The sequence below is a fragment of the Pleurodeles waltl genome, unplaced genomic scaffold (assembly GCF_031143425.1).
Source record: "Pleurodeles waltl isolate 20211129_DDA unplaced genomic scaffold, aPleWal1.hap1.20221129 scaffold_72, whole genome shotgun sequence".
NCBI classification, from domain to species: domain Eukaryota; kingdom Metazoa; phylum Chordata; class Amphibia; order Caudata; family Salamandridae; genus Pleurodeles; species Pleurodeles waltl.
The window spans coordinates 1651173-1667111 of record NW_027150393.1 but is presented as its reverse complement, the minus strand read 5'-3'; the positions used below and the strand labels follow the sequence as shown (position 1 = coordinate 1667111).

The 15939-nt window shown below is 48.6% G+C and overlaps 8 non-coding genes across 8 annotated transcripts; all 8 read left to right on the top strand.

Annotated features, from left to right (window-relative positions):
* The first annotated feature begins 1602 nt into the window (after positions 1-1602).
* Positions 1603-1674, top strand: TRNAP-AGG (transfer RNA proline (anticodon AGG)). The gene has a single exon. It is a non-coding gene; the product is annotated as a tRNA-Pro (tRNA).
* Positions 1675-2442: 768 nt separating this feature from the next.
* TRNAL-CAA (transfer RNA leucine (anticodon CAA)) lies at positions 2443-2554 on the top strand. The gene is made up of 2 exons: positions 2443-2480; positions 2509-2554. It is a non-coding gene; the product is annotated as a tRNA-Leu (tRNA).
* Positions 2555-5186: 2632 nt separating this feature from the next.
* TRNAP-AGG (transfer RNA proline (anticodon AGG)) lies at positions 5187-5258 on the top strand. The gene has a single exon. It is a non-coding gene; the product is annotated as a tRNA-Pro (tRNA).
* Positions 5259-6026: 768 nt separating this feature from the next.
* Positions 6027-6138, top strand: TRNAL-CAA (transfer RNA leucine (anticodon CAA)). The gene is made up of 2 exons: positions 6027-6064; positions 6093-6138. It is a non-coding gene; the product is annotated as a tRNA-Leu (tRNA).
* A 2611-nt stretch (positions 6139-8749) lies between these two features.
* Positions 8750-8821, top strand: TRNAP-AGG (transfer RNA proline (anticodon AGG)). Its single transcript has one exon. It is a non-coding gene; the product is annotated as a tRNA-Pro (tRNA).
* A 768-nt stretch (positions 8822-9589) lies between these two features.
* TRNAL-CAA (transfer RNA leucine (anticodon CAA)) lies at positions 9590-9701 on the top strand. The gene is made up of 2 exons: positions 9590-9627; positions 9656-9701. It is a non-coding gene; the product is annotated as a tRNA-Leu (tRNA).
* A 2632-nt stretch (positions 9702-12333) lies between these two features.
* Positions 12334-12405, top strand: TRNAP-AGG (transfer RNA proline (anticodon AGG)). The gene has a single exon. It is a non-coding gene; the product is annotated as a tRNA-Pro (tRNA).
* Positions 12406-13173: 768 nt separating this feature from the next.
* On the top strand, positions 13174-13285 carry TRNAL-CAA (transfer RNA leucine (anticodon CAA)). Its single transcript has 2 exons — positions 13174-13211; positions 13240-13285. It is a non-coding gene; the product is annotated as a tRNA-Leu (tRNA).
* Positions 13286-15939: the final 2654 nt, after the last annotated feature.

Here is a 15939-nt window from a genome sequence, read left to right as displayed (position 1 = left end):
TTTTAAACAGGAGTATTTCTGCTTTTCACTCTTGTAAGATGTCATGTTGCAATGCAATACATGCTTTATACTGGCGTCGAGACGGTTCAGCATCATGAAGGTATGCGAGATTTCTTTGCAACTGCTTTTCTGTGCTGGAGCAGCAGTGCTCGTAGGAACATTAAATGCACAGTGCTTCTCCATGGTAATTTCGGGTCCAGTACTGAAATCACCTCTTGGAATGAAAGTGATCCCAGTTCCTTTCTTCCAAGGGAAGAGATTGTGTTCCGGAAGGCTCAGCTTTGAGCGTCATGAACATTGGCCCTCATCCTTGCATCCCAGTCCAATGCATAGCCACATAAAGCAAGCAGGTGTGTCTGTTTCCATAGTGTGGTGGTTCCAGTACAATGCATAGCCACATGAAGCAAGCCAGCAAGTGTGTCTGCTTGTGTAGTGTAGTGGTTATCATGCGCACCTCACATGCGAAAGGTCCCTGGTTCGAGTCGCTGGGCTTTTTCACAGTATTTGCATTTCCTGCCTCACCTGACAGGCAAGCTGAGATAAAAGAGACTGTGTCTATCCCTCACCATCGTGAGGTACTACGCTCCTGGGGCATCTGTCACAGCTCACCAAGAGGAGTTGCGCCAGCTTACGGCAGTCAGTTGCTCACTGTTTGACCTTTGCAATGAAGCCTGAGCCTACAGCATTCAAGCCAGCCAAGGAAGGAAGGTACGAGAGCGAAAATAGCTTTCCTGCCCTCACCAAGAACACACACCTTGAGCAAATAAAGTGCCAGACTTACAAGGCCCTATCGCCACCGGAGCATCTCTTTTAGTGACGCCCCGTTGGCACTATGCACTGCGCGGTATTTACAAGATGGCGTTCAGCCACTTTTTGTGGCTTAACACCACCTTGTAAATACGGCCCCTTAGCACGCAGCGCGTTCCCTGGAAGGGGCGTGCAATGGGTGTTGTTGGGTGTGTGCCACAGCAACACCATAGCATTTTGATGCTGCTCCAGATTTAGGAGTTGGCGTAAATCTGCGTCAGCGCCAAAATCCAACGCCATCCCAGGGGTGTCGTTAGAGTGGCGCACTGAGGAGAAATGTTTTCATTTCTCCTTGTTTTTGCTCTTGCTATGTGTGATGCATTCTGCAGCACACATAGAAGTAAGAGCAAATCACCATTGAAGATTTTTTTTTTGGGCAGGAAGGTGTCCCTTCCTGCACAAAAACAATTTCCCCCTCAACGCAGTCATCCTTGTACCATGGTGCAAGAACGGCTGCGTTGGCGCTCAGCAGCTAATTTAGAGCTGGCGCAGGGGGAAGCACAGGGGTGCGCTGTATTCTACTAAATACGGCGCTTTCCTGCATTTTGAAAATGACGGCACGTGGGGCTTGCAAATTTGGCACAGCGTCGCGCTTAGTCATTTTCTTGTAAATCTGGGCCAAAATGTCTAAAGGATAGAGGCTTTTTATGTCATGTTCGATGAAGACCATGCAAATGACTCTAGTCGTACTGCAAAAGGGAGCACCATGTGCAGTTTCTTGCTTTGGGATGTAGTCTCCCACTCTCTGTCACCAATCCTCCGAGCAGGGTCGGAGCCGTTGCATTTCTGTGCACAGGCTCGTTGGTCTAGGGGTATGATTCTCGCTTAGGGTGCGAGAGGTCCCGGGTTCAAATCCCGGACGAGCCCATTTTAGCGGAAAACAATCAAATCCTGCTCAAAATACACAACCCCTCAACATTTCTCATTTTACTCGAAGCATTGTTGCGCAAAACATATTTTTTGCCTCAGGCGAAAAATGGATTACAATGCCTTGGCTTCCTTCCTGCTTGCTCTCAGTGCGCCCTGTGTGATGATTTCACAGGCTCTCCTTCCTGGCATTTAGGCATCAGATATTTGTCTGTCTCTGCCCGCAGCTATGGGATTTTTCAGGACGTCTGAGTGTATGCATGCTGGCCGACACCGCTGCAATTTTCACACTTACCCCTCGCATTCCGAGCAACTGCTGATAAAGTATAGAGGAAATCGTGCAAACATATGAGGGGAACTGTGCTCCTTCAGTCAAATCAGCAAGCTTGTTTCTGTAGTGTAGTGGTTATCACGTTCGCCTCACACGCGAAAAGTCCCCGGTTTGAGACCGGGCAGAAACACTTGGCAGCAGCAGCTTTTGTGTTTGCTCCCTAAAACCTCAGTCTCTCTCAATGCACACTTAGACAGAAATGACCTTTAAAAACTTGTGACCTGTGTAAAACGTGCTTTACTATTGCAGGACGCTAAAAAGTTATCTGCATCCCTCGGTGGTCGTGCATGTGCATTGTTTCTTGTTCTGTTTTTTTTTTTTTTTCTTGGCCATGTTATATTGTGGGGCCTTTAAAGCTGTGACTTTGATAGGAACATTGCAAGCGGCAAAATCAACAAGTGCAGACTGAAGAGTCCGACCTGCACACTGTTTTGGCTGTCAGGATGGCCGAGTGGTCTAAGGCGCCAGACTCAAGAGAGCTTGATCTTCAGTGAAGCTGAGCCTTCTGGTCTCTTCATGGAGGCGTGGGTTCAAATCCCACTTCTGACAGGTGTATTTTCTTCCCTTAAATCTTGCTCTGCTTGCAGAGCCAGCTCCTCACACCACTATCTTTGGAAGCTGCTGTGGCATGTGAGGAGAAATCCACCAACCCATCGGCTGGGCCCTCAATCAAAATTCTGTGTATTACTGGAAGGGGCGTCTCAGGCACACCTTCTGTTAGAGCTGCACTTTATGACAGTAACTACCATGCTGGTTTCTACTTAAGCAGTTGATTCTATCGTTTGAAGTGAGGCTCTCCTGCCACCTTTTGGGCAAAGAAGACTCTGCCCCTGCAACAACACAGGCAGACAAGCTCAAACTAGGTTTCTTGGTTAGGTGGGCGGAGCATATTGGCAATGGTGCCTCCTCGTGACTTGCAATTTACATGAAGAAGACAGAGAGGCAGCTGGGAGTAGGCAGTACCCATGAACCCCTGAACACTGTCTTGCGACTAGCACACAATTCTGAAATGAGGCGGGGGAAAGGAGGTGATTTCCCCATCAAGGGCCATTCCGGGAAATCAGCCACCCTGCGTCTCCCAGGTGAGTGTTTCAGGCCTATGAGCCACTAATATAAATCTCGCCTGATCGAGCCTGATCGAGCGCTGACCGAGCAAGTGTGCTTGAATCCAAGAGGCATGCTCCTCTGGCTCAAGAGCTAGCAGGCCCTTCAGTGCTTCTGGTTGGGAAATCTAAGGTGCAAGGGTCCATGACTAGCAGCGGGTTACAACTACCAGAAAGGGTCTGCTTTTCACATCAGTCCCCTAGTTCAGCTCACTGGCACAGGGCATTTTGACTACCTCTTGCCTTGCTAGAGACAAACAAAAAATCCTTGACAGAAAACATCAATTGCTATGGCACGCTTAGAGAGAGAGAGCCTCCAAATGGCCCTGCTTTTCTGAAAGACGCTTCAGAAGATGTTTCAAATGACTATGCAGCGGCAGTCTAGTTGGTATAGGGGTATGATTCTCGCTTCGGGTGTGAGAGGACCTCGGTTCAAATCCCAGACAAACCCCTACCTTTAGAGGTTCAGTCTGTGTTTTAAACAGGAGTATTTCTGCTTTTCACTCTTGTAAGATGTCATGTTGCAATGCAATACATGCTTTATACTGGCGTCGAGACGGTTCAGCATCATGAAGGTATGCGAGATTTCTTTGCAACTGCTTTTCTGTGCTGGAGCAGCAGTGCTCGTAGGAACATTAAATGCACAGTGCTTCTCCATGGTAATTTCGGGTCCAGTTCTGAAATCACCTCTTGGAATGAAAGTGATCCCAGTTCCTTTCTTCCAAGGGAAGAGATTGTGTTCCGGAAGGCTCAGCTTTGAGCGTCATGAACATTGGCCCTCATCCTTGCATCCCAGTCCAATGCATAGCCACATAAAGCAAGCAGGTGTGTCTGTTTCCATAGTGTGGTGGTTCCAGTACAATGCATAGCCACATGAAGCAAGCCGGCAAGTGTGTCTGCTTGTGTAGTGTAGTGGTTATCATGCGCACCTCACATGCGAAAGGTCCCTGGTTCGAGTCGCTGGGCTTTTTCACAGTATTTGCATTTCCTGCCTCACCTGACAGGCAAGCTGAGATAAAAGAGACTGTGTCTATCCCTCACCATCGTGAGGTACTACGCTCCTGGGGCATCTGTCACAGCTCACCAAGAGGAGTTGCGCCAGTTTACGGCAGTCAGTTGCTCACTGTTTGACCTTTGCAATGAAGCCTGAGCCTACAGCATTCAAGCCAGCCAAGGAAGGAAGGTACGAGAGCGAAAATAGCTTTCCTGCCCTCACCAAGAACACACACCTTGAGCAAATAAAGTGCCAGACTTACAAGGCCCTATCGCCACCGGAGCATCACTTTTAGTGACGCCTCCGGTGGCACTATGCACTGCGCGGTATTTACAAGATGGCGTTCAGCCACTTTTTGTGGCTTAACACCACCTTGTAAATACGGCCCCTTAGCACACAGCGCGTTCCCTGGAAGGGGCGTGCAATGGGTGTTGTTGGGAGTGTGCCACAGCAACACCATAGCATTTTGATGCTGCTCCAGATTTAGGAGTTGGCGTAAATCTGCGTCAGCGCCAAAATCCAACGCCATCCCAGGGGTGTCGTTAGAGTGGCGCACTGAGGAGAAATGTTTTCATTTCTCCTTGTTTTTGCTCTTGCTATGTGTGATGCATTCTGCAGCACACATAGAAGTAAGAGCAAATCACCATTGAAGATTTTTTTTTGGGGCAGGAAGGTTTCCCTTCCTGCACAAAAACAATTTCCCCCTCAACGCAGTCATCCTTGTACCATGGTGCAAGAACGGCTGCGTTGGCGCTCAGCAGCTAATTTAGAGCTGGCGCAGGGGGAAGCACAGGGGTGCGCTGTATTCTACTAAATACGGCGCTTTCCTGCATTTTGAAAATGACGGCACGTGGGGCTTGCAAATTTGGCACAGCGTCGCGCTTAGTCATTTTCTTGTAAATCTGGGCCAAAATGTCTAAAGGATAGAGGCTTTTTATGTCACGTTCGATGAAGACCATGCAAATGACTCTAGTCGTACTGCAAAAGAGAGCACCATGTGCAGTTTCTTGCTTTGGGATGTAGTCTCCCACTCTCTGTCACCAATCCTCCGAGCAGGGTCGGAGCCGTTGCATTTCTGTGCCCAGGCTCGTTGGTCTAGGGGTATGATTCTCGCTTAGGGTGCGAGAGGTCCCGGGTTCAAATCCCGGACGAGCCCATTTTAGCGGAAAACAATCAAATCCTGCTCAAAATACACAACCCCTCAACATTTCTCATTTTACTCGAAGCATTGTTGCGCAAAACATATTTTTTGCCTCAGGCGAAAAATGGATTACAATGCCTTGGCTTCCTTCCTGCTTGCTCTCAGTGCGCCCTGTGTGATGATTTCACAGGCTCTCCTTCCTGGCATTTAGGCATCAGATATTTGTCTGTCTCTGCCCGCAGCTATGGGATTTTTCAGGACGTCTGAGTGTATGCATGCTGGCCGACACCGCTGCAATTTTCACACTTACCCCTCGCATTCCGAGCAACTGCTGATAAAGTGTAGAGGAAATCGTGCAAACATATGAGGGGAACTGTGCTCCTTCAGTCAAATCAGCAAGCTTGTTTCTGTAGTGTAGTGGTTATCACGTTCGCCTCACACGCGAAAAGTCCCCGGTTTGAGACCGGGCAGAAACACTTGGCAGCAGCAGCTTTTGTGTTTGCTCCCTAAAACCTCAGTCTCTCTCAATGCACACTTAGACTGAAATGACCTTTAAAAACTTGTGACCTGTGTAAAACGTGCTTTACTATTGCAGGACGCTAAAAAGTTATCTGCATCCCTCGGTGGTCGTGCATGTGCATTGTTTCTTGTTCTGTTTTTTTTTTTTTTTCTTGGCCATGTTATATTGTGGGGCCTTTAAAGCTGTGACTTTGATAGGAACATTGCAAGCGGCAAAATCAACAAGTGCAGACTGAAGAGTCCGACCTGCACACTGTTTTGGCTGTCAGGATGGCCGAGTGGTCTAAGGCGCCAGACTCAAGAGAGCTTGATCTTCAGTGAAGCTGAGCCTTCTGGTCTCTTCATGGAGGCGTGGGTTCAAATCCCACTTCTGACAGGTGTATTTTCTTCCCTTAAATCTTGCTCTGCTTGCAGAGCCAGCTCCTCAGACCACTATCTTTGGAAGCTGCTGTGGCATGTGAGGAGAAATCCACCAACCCATCGGCTGGGCCCTCAATCAAAATTCTGTGTATTACTGGAAGGGGCGTCTCAGGCACACCTTCTGTTAGAGCTGCACTTTATGACAGTAACTACCATGCTGGTTTCTACTTAAGCAGTTGATTCTATCGTTTGAAGTGAGGCTCTCCTGCCACCTTTTGGGCAAAGAAGACTCTGCCCCTGCAACAACACAGGCAGACAAGCTCAAACTAGGTTTCTTGGTTAGGTGGGCGGAGCATATTGGCAATGGTGCCTCCTCGTGACTTGCAATTTACATGAAGAAGACAGAGAGGCAGCTGGGAGTAGGCAGTACCCATGAACCCCTGAACACTGTCTTGCGACTAGCACACAATTCTGAAATGAGGCGGGGGAAAGGAGGTGATTTCCCCATCAAGGGCCATTCCGGGAAATCAGCCACCCTGCGTCTCCCAGGTGAGTGTTTCAGGCCTATGAGCCACTAATATAAATCTCGCCTGATCGAGCCTGATCGAGCGCTGACCGAGCAAGTGTGCTTGAATCCAAGAGGCATGCTCCTCTGGCTCAAGAGCTAGCAGGCCCTTCAGTGCTTCTGGTTGGGAAATCTAAGGTGCAAGGGTCCATGACTAGCAGCGGGTTACAACTACCAGAAAGGGTCTGCTTTTCACATCAGTCCCCTAGTTCAGCTCACTGGCACAGGGCATTTTGACTACCTCTTGCCTTGCTAGAGACAAACAAAAAATCCTTGACAGAAAACATCAATTGCTATGGCACGCTTAGAGAGAGAGAGCCTCCAAATGGCCCTGCTTTTCTGAAAGACGCTTCAGAAGATGTTTCAAATGACTATGCAGCGGCAGTCTAGTTGGTATAGGGGTATGATTCTCGCTTCGGGTGTGAGAGGACCTCGGTTCAAATCCCAGACAAACCCCTACCTTTAGAGGTTCAGTCTGTGTTTTAAACAGGAGTATTTCTGCTTTTCACTCTTGTAAGATGTCATGTTGCAATGCAATACATGCTTTATACTGGCGTCGAGACGGTTCAGCATCATGAAGGTATGCGAGATTTCTTTGCAACTGCTTTTCTGTGCTGGAGCAGCAGTGCTCGTAGGAACATTAAATGCACAGTGCTTCTCCATGGTAATTTCGGGTCCAGTTCTGAAATCACCTCTTGGAATGAAAGTGATCCCAGTTCCTTTCTTCCAAGGGAAGAGATTGTGTTCCGGAAGGCTCAGCTTTGAGCGTCATGAACATTGGCCCTCATCCTTGCATCCCAGTCCAATGCATAGCCACATAAAGCAAGCAGGTGTGTCTGTTTCCATAGTGTGGTGGTTCCAGTACAATGCATAGCCACATGAAGCAAGCCGGCAAGTGTGTCTGCTTGTGTAGTGTAGTGGTTATCATGCGCACCTCACATGCGAAAGGTCCCTGGTTCGAGTCGCTGGGCTTTTTCACAGTATTTGCATTTCCTGCCTCACCTGACAGGCAAGCTGAGATAAAAGAGACTGTGTCTATCCCTCACCATCGTGAGGTACTACGCTCCTGGGGCATCTGTCACAGCTCACCAAGAGGAGTTGCGCCAGCTTACGGCAGTCAGTTGCTCACTGTTTGACCTTTGCAATGAAGCCTGAGCCTACAGCATTCAAGCCAGCCAAGGAAGGAAGGTACGAGAGCGAAAATAGCTTTCCTGCCCTCACCAAGAACACACACCTTGAGCAAATAAAGTGCCAGACTTACAAGGCCCTATCGCCACCGGAGCATCACTTTTAGTGACGCCCCGTTGGCACTATGCACTGCGCGGTATTTACAAGATGGCGTTCAGCCACTTTTTGTGGCTTAACACCACCTTGTAAATACGGCCCCTTAGCACGCAGCGCAATGGGTGTTGTTGGGAGTGTGCCACAGCAACACCATAGCATTTTGATGCTGCTCCAGATTTAGGAGTTGGCGTAAATCTGCGTCAGCGCCAAAATCCAACGCCATCCCAGGGGTGTCGTTAGAGTGGCGCACTGAGGAGAAATGTTTTCATTTCTCCTTGTTTTTGCTCTTGCTATGTGTGATGCATTCTGCAGCACACATAGAAGTAAGAGCAAATCACCATTGAAGATTTTTTTTTTGGGCAGGAAGGTGTCCCTTCCTGCACAAAAACAATTTCCCCCTCAACGCAGTCATCCTTGTACCATGGTGCAAGAACGGCTGCGTTGGCGCTCAGCAGCTAATTTAGAGCTGGCGCAGGGGGAAGCACAGGGGTGCGCTGTATTCTACTAAATACGGCGCTTTCCTGCATTTTGAAAATGACGGCACGTGGGGCTTGCAAATTTGGCACAGCGTCGCGCTTAGTCATTTTCTTGTAAATCTGGACCAAAATGTCTAAAGGATAGAGGCTTTTTATGTCATGTTCGATGAAGACCATGTAAATGACTCTAGTCGTACTGCAAAAGAGAGCACCATGTGCAGTTTCTTGCTTTGGGATGTAGTCTCCCACTCTCTGTCACCAATCCTCCGAGCAGGGTCGGAGCCGTTGCATTTCTGTGCCCAGGCTCGTTGGTCTAGGGGTATGATTCTCGCTTAGGGTGCGAGAGGTCCCGGGTTCAAATCCCGGACGAGCCCATTTTAGCGGAAAACAATCAAATCCTGCTCAAAATACACAACCCCTCAACATTTCTCATTTTACTCGAAGCATTGTTGCGCAAAACATATTTTTTGCCTCAGGCGAAAAATGGATTACAATGCCTTGGCTTCCTTCCTGCTTGCTCTCAGTGCGCCCTGTGTGATGATTTCACAGGCTCTCCTTCCTGGCATTTAGGCATCAGATATTTGTCTGTCTCTGCCCGCAGCTATGGGATTTTTCAGGACGTCTGAGTGTATGCATGCTGGCCGACACCGCTGCAATTTTCACACTTACCCCTCGCATTCCGAGCAACTGCTGATAAAGTATAGAGGAAATCGTGCAAACATATGAGGGGAACTGTGCTCCTTATGTCAAATCTGCAAGCTTGTTTCTGTAGTGTAGTGGTTATCACGTTCGCCTCACACGCGAAAAGTCCCCGGTTTGAGACCGGGCAGAAACACTTGGCAGCAGCAGCTTTTGTGTTTGCTCCCTAAAACCTCAGTCTCTCTCAATGCACACTTAGACAGAAATGACCTTTAAAAACTTGTGACCTGTGTAAAACGTGCTTTACTATTGCAGGACGCTAAAAAGTTATCTGCATCCCTCGGTGGTCGTGCATGTGCATTGTTTCTTGTTCTGTTTTTTTTTTTTTTTCTTGGCCATGTTATATTGTGGGGCCTTTAAAGCTGTGACTTTGATAGGAACATTGCAAGCGGCAAAATCAACAAGTGCAGACTGAAGAGTCCGACCTGCACACTGTTTTGGCTGTCAGGATGGCCGAGTGGTCTAAGGCGCCAGACTCAAGAGAGCTTGATCTTCAGTGAAGCTGAGCCTTCTGGTCTCTTCATGGAGGCGTGGGTTCAAATCCCACTTCTGACAGGTGTATTTTCTTCCCTTAAATCTTGCTCTGCTTGCAGAGCCAGCTCCTCACACCACTATCTTTGGAAGCTGCTGTGGCATGTGAGGAGAAATCCACCAACCCATCGGCTGGGCCCTCAATCAAAATTCTGTGTTTTACTGGAAGGGGCGTCTCAGGCACACCTTCTGTTAGAGCTGCACTTTATGACAGTAACTACCATGCTGGTTTCTACTTAAGCAGTTGATTCTATCGTTTGAAGTGAGGCTCTCCTGCCACCTTTTGGGCAAAGAAGACTCTGCCCCTGCAACAACACAGGCAGACAAGCTCAAACTAGGTTTCTTGGTTAGGTGGGCGGAGCATATTGGCAATGGTGCCTCCTCGTGACTTGCAATTTACATGAAGAAGACAGAGAGGCAGCTGGGAGTAGGCAGTACCCATGAACCCCTGAACACTGTCTTGCGACTAGCACACAATTCTGAAATGAGGCGGGGGAAAGGAGGTGATTTCCCCATCAAGGGCCATTCCGGGAAATCAGCCACCCTGCGTCTCCCAGGTGAGTGTTTCAGGCCTATGAGCCACTAATATAAATCTCGCCTGATCGAGCCTCATCGAGCGCTGACCGAGCAAGTGTGCTTGAATCCAAGAGGCATGCTCCTCTGGCTCAAGAGCTAGCAGGCCCTTCAGTGCTTCTGGTTGGGAAATCTAAGGTGCAAGGGTCCATGACTAGCAGCGGGTTACAACTACCAGAAAGGGTCTGCTTTTCACATCAGTCCCCTAGTTCAGCTCACTGGCACAGGGCATTTTGACTACCTCTTGCCTTGCTAGAGACAAACAAAAAATCCTTGACAGAAAACATCAATTGCTATGGCACGCTTAGAGAGAGAGAGCCTCCAAATGGCCCTGCTTTTCTGAAAGACGCTTCAGAAGATGTTTCAAATGACTATGCAGCGGCAGTCTAGTTGGTATAGGGGTATGATTCTCGCTTCGGGTGTGAGAGGACCTCGGTTCAAATCCCAGACAAACCCCTACCTTTAGAGGTTCAGTCTGTGTTTTAAACAGGAGTATTTCTGCTTTTCACTCTTGTAAGATGTCATGTTGCAATGCAATACATGCTTTATACTGGCGTCGAGACGGTTCAGCATCATGAAGGTATGCGAGATTTCTTTGCAACTGCTTTTCTGTGCTGGAGCAGCAGTGCTCGTAGGAACATTAAATGCACAGTGCTTCTCCATGGTAATTTCGGGTCCAGTTCTGAAATCACCTCTTGGAATGAAAGTGATCCCAGTTCCTTTCTTCCAAGGGAAGAGATTGTGTTCCGGAAGGCTCAGCTTTGAGCGTCATGAACATTGGCCCTCATCCTTGCATCCCAGTCCAATGCATAGCCACATAAAGCAAGCAGGTGTGTCTGTTTCCATAGTGTGGTGGTTCCAGTACAATGCATAGCCACATGAAGCCAGCCGGCAAGTGTGTCTGCTTGAGTAGTGTAGTGGTTATCATGCACACCTCACATGCGAAAGGTCCCTGGTTCGAGTCGCTGGGCTTTTTCACAGTATTTGCATTTCCTGCCTCACCTGACAGGCAAGCTGAGATAAAAGAGACTGTGTCTATCCCTCACCATCGTGAGGTACTACGCTCCTGGGGCATCTGTCACAGCTCACCAAGAGGAGTTGCGCCAGTTTACGGCAGTCAGTTGCTCACTGTTTGACCTTTGCAATGAAGCCTGAGCCTACAGCATTCAAGCCAGCCAAGGAAGGAAGGTACGAGAGCGAAAATAGCTTTCCTGCCCTCACCAAGAACACACACCTTGAGCAAATAAAGTGCCAGACTTACAAGGCCCTATCGCCACCGGAGCATCACTTTTAGTGACGCCTCCGGTGGCACTATGCACTGCGCGGTATTTACAAGATGGCGTTCAGCCACTTTTTGTGGCTTAACACCACCTTGTAAATACGGCCCCTTAGCACACAGCGCGTTCCCTGGAAGGGGCGTGCAATGGGTGTTGTTGGGAGTGTGCCACAGCAACACCATAGCATTTTGATGCTGCTCCAGATTTAGGAGTTGGCGTAAATCTGCGTCAGCGCCAAAATCCAACGCCATCCCAGGGGTGTCGTTAGAGTGGCGCACTGAGGAGAAATGTTTTCATTTCTCCTTGTTTTTGCTCTTTCTATGTGTGATGCATTCTGCAACACACATAGAAGTAAGAGCAAATCACCATTGAAGATTTTTTTTTGGGGCAGGAAGGTTTCCCTTCCTGCACAAAAACAATTTCCCCCTCAACGCAGTCATCCTTGTACCATGGTGCAAGAACGGCTGCGTTGGCGCTCAGCAGCTAATTTAGAGCTGGCGCAGGGGGAAGCACAGGGGTGCGCTGTATTCTACTAAATACGGCGCTTTCCTGCATTTTGAAAATGACGGCACGTGGGGCTTGCAAATTTGGCACAGCGTCGCGCTTAGTCATTTTCTTGTAAATCTGGGCCAAAATGTCTAAAGGATAGAGGCTTTTTATGTCATGTTCGATGAAGACCATGCAAATGACTCTAGTCGTACTGCAAAAGAGAGCACCATGTGCAGTTTCTTGCTTTGGGATGTAGTCTCCCACTCTCTGTCACCAATCCTCCGAGCAGGGTCGGAGCCGTTGCATTTCTGTGCCCAGGCTCGTTGGTCTAGGGGTATGATTCTCGCTTAGGGTGCGAGAGGTCCCGGGTTCAAATCCCGGACGAGCCCATTTTAGCGGAAAACAATCAAATCCTGCTCAAAATACACAACCCCTCAACATTTCTCATTTTACTCGAAGCATTGTTGCGCAAAACATATTTTTTGCCTCAGGCGAAAAATGGATTACAATGCCTTGGCTTCCTTCCTGCTTGCTCTCAGTGCGCCCTGTGTGATGATTTCACAGGCTCTCCTTCCTGGCATTTAGGCATCAGATATTTGTCTGTCTCTGCCCGCAGCTATGGGATTTTTCAGGACGTCTGAGTGTATGCATGCTGGCCGACACCGCTGCAATTTTCACACTTACCCCTCGCATTCCGAGCAACTGCTGATAAAGTGTAGAGGAAATCGTGCAAACATATGAGGGGAACTGTGCTCCTTCAGTCAAATCAGCAAGCTTGTTTCTGTAGTGTAGTGGTTATCACGTTCGCCTCACACGCGAAAAGTCCCCGGTTTGAGACCGGGCAGAAACACTTGGCAGCAGCAGCTTTTGTGTTTGCTCCCTAAAACCTCAGTCTCTCTCAATGCACACTTAGACAGAAATGACCTTTAAAAACTTGTGACCTGTGTAAAACGTGCTTTACTATTGCAGGACGCTAAAAAGTTATCTGCATCCCTCGGTGGTCGTGCATGTGCATTGTTTCTTGTTCTGTTTTTTTTTCTTTTTCTTGGCCATGTTATATTGTGGGGCCTTTAAAGCTGTGACTTTGATAGGAACATTGCAAGCGGCAAAATCAACAAGTGCAGACTGAAGAGTCCGACCTGCACACTGTTTTGGCTGTCAGGATGGCCGAGTGGTCTAAGGCGCCAGACTCAAGAGAGCTTGATCTTCAGTGAAGCTGAGCCTTCTGGTCTCTTCATGGAGGCGTGGGTTCAAATCCCACTTCTGACAGGTGTATTTTCTTCCCTTAAATCTTGCTCTGCTTGCAGAGCCAGCTCCTCAGACCACTATCTTTGGAAGCTGCTGTGGCATGTGAGGAGAAATCCACCAACCCATCGGCTGGGCCCTCAATCAAAATTCTGTGTATTACTGGAAGGGGCGTCTCAGGCACACCTTCTGTTAGAGCTGCACTTTATGACAGTAACTACCATGCTGGTTTCTACTTAAGCAGTTGATTCTATCGTTTGAAGTGAGGCTCTCCTGCCACCTTTTGGGCAAAGAAGACTCTGCCCCTGCAACAACACAGGCAGACAAGCTCAAACTAGGTTTCTTGGTTAGGTGGGCGGAGCATATTGGCAATGGTGCCTCCTCGTGACTTGCAATTTACATGAAGAAGACAGAGAGGCAGCTGGGAGTAGGCAGTACCCATGAACCCCTGAACACTGTCTTGCGACTAGCACACAATTCTGAAATGAGGCGGGGGAAAGGAGGTGATTTCCCCATCAAGGGCCATTCCGGGAAATCAGCCACCCTGCGTCTCCCAGGTGAGTGTTTCAGGCCTATGAGCCACTAATATAAATCTCGCCTGATCGAGCGCTGACCGAGCAAGTGTGCTTGAATCCAAGAGGCATGCTCCTCTGGCTTAAGAGCTAGCAGGCCCTTCAGTGCTTCTGGTTGGGAAATCTAAGGTGCAAGGGTCCATGACTAGCAGCGGGTTACAACTACCAGAAAGGGTCTGCTTTTCACATCAGTCCCCTAGTTCAGCTCACTGGCACAGGGCATTTTGACTACCTCTTGCCTTGCTATAGACAAACAAAAAATCCTTGACAGAAAACATCAATTGCTATGGCACGCTTAGAGAGAGAGAGCCTCCAAATGGCCCTGCTTTTCTGAAAGACGCTTCAGAAGATGTTTCAAATGACTATGCAGCGGCAGTCTAGTTGGCATAGGGGTATGATTCTCGCTTCGGGTGTGAGAGGACCTCGGTTCAAATCCCAGACAAACCCCTACCTTTAGAGGTTCAGTCTGTGTTTTAAACAGGAGTATTTCTGCTTTTCACTCTTGTAAGATGTCATGTTGCAATGCAATACATGCTTTATACTGGCGTCGAGACGGTTCAGCATCATGAAGGTATGCGAGATTTCTTTGCAACTGCTTTTCTGTGCTGGAGCAGCAGTGCTCGTAGGAACATTAAATGCACAGTGCTTCTCCATGGTAATTTCGGGTCCAGTTCTGAAATCACCTCTTGGAATGAAAGTGATCCCAGTTCCTTTCTTCCAAGGGAAGAGATTGTGTTCCGGAAGGCTCAGCTTTGAGCGTCATGAACATTGGCCCTCATCCTTGCATCCCAGTCCAATGCATAGCCACATAAAGCAAGCAGGTGTGTCTGTTTCCATAGTGTGGTGGTTCCAGTACAATGCATAGCCACATGAAGCAAGCCGGCAAGTGTGTCTGCTTGTGTAGTGTAGTGGTTATCATGCGCACCTCACATGCGAAAGGTCCCTGGTTCGAGTCGCTGGGCTTTTTCACAGTATTTGCATTTCCTGCCTCACCTGACAGGCAAGCTGAGATAAAAGAGACTGTGTCTATCCCTCACCATCGTGAGGTACTACGCTCCTGGGGCATCTGTCACAGCTCACCAAGAGGAGTTGCGCCAGTTTACGGCAGTCAGTTGCTCACTGTTTGACCTTTGCAATGAAGCCTGAGCCTACAGCATTCAAGCCAGCCAAGGAAGGAAGATACGAGAGCGAAAATAGCTTTCCTGCCCTCACCAAGAACACACACCTTGAGCAAATAAAGTGCCAGACTTACAAGGCCCTATCGCCACCGGAGCATCACTTTTAGTGACGCCTCCGGTGGCACTATGCACTGCGCGGTATTTACAAGATGGCGTTCAGCCACTTTTTGTGGCTTAACACCACCTTGTAAATACGGCCCCTTAGCACACAGCGCGTTCCCTGGAAGGGGCGTGCAATGGGTGTTGTTGGGAGTGTGCCACAGCAACACCATAGCATTTTGATGCTGCTCCAGATTTAGGAGTTGGCGTAAATCTGCGTCAGCGCCAAAATCCAACGCCATCCCAGGGGTGTCGTTAGAGTGGCGCACTGAGGAGAAATGTTTTCATTTCTCCTTGTTTTTGCTCTTTCTATGTGTGATGCATTCTGCAGCACACATAGAAGTAAGAGCAAATCACCATTGAAGATTTTTTTTTGGGGCAGGAAGGTTTCCCTTCCTGCACAAAAACAATTTCCCCCTCAACGCAGTCATCCTTGTACCATGGTGCAAGAACGGCTGCGTTGGCGCTCAGCAGCTAATTTAGAGCTGGCGCAGGGGGAAGCACAGGGGTGCGCTGTATTCTACTAAATACGGCGCTTTCCTGCATTTTGAAAATGACGGCACGTGGGGCTTGCAAATTTGGCACAGCGTCGCGCTTAGTCATTTTCTTGTAAATCTGGGCCAAAATGTCTAAAGGATAGAGGCTTTTTATGTCATGTTCGATGAAGACCATGCAAATGACTCTAGTCGTACTGCAAAAGAGAGCACCATGTGCAGTTTCTTGCTTTGGGATGTAGTCTCCCACTCTCTGTCACCAATCCTCCGAGCAGGGTCGGAGCCGTTGCATTTCTGTGCCCAGGCTCGTTGGTCTAGGGGTATGATTCTCGCTT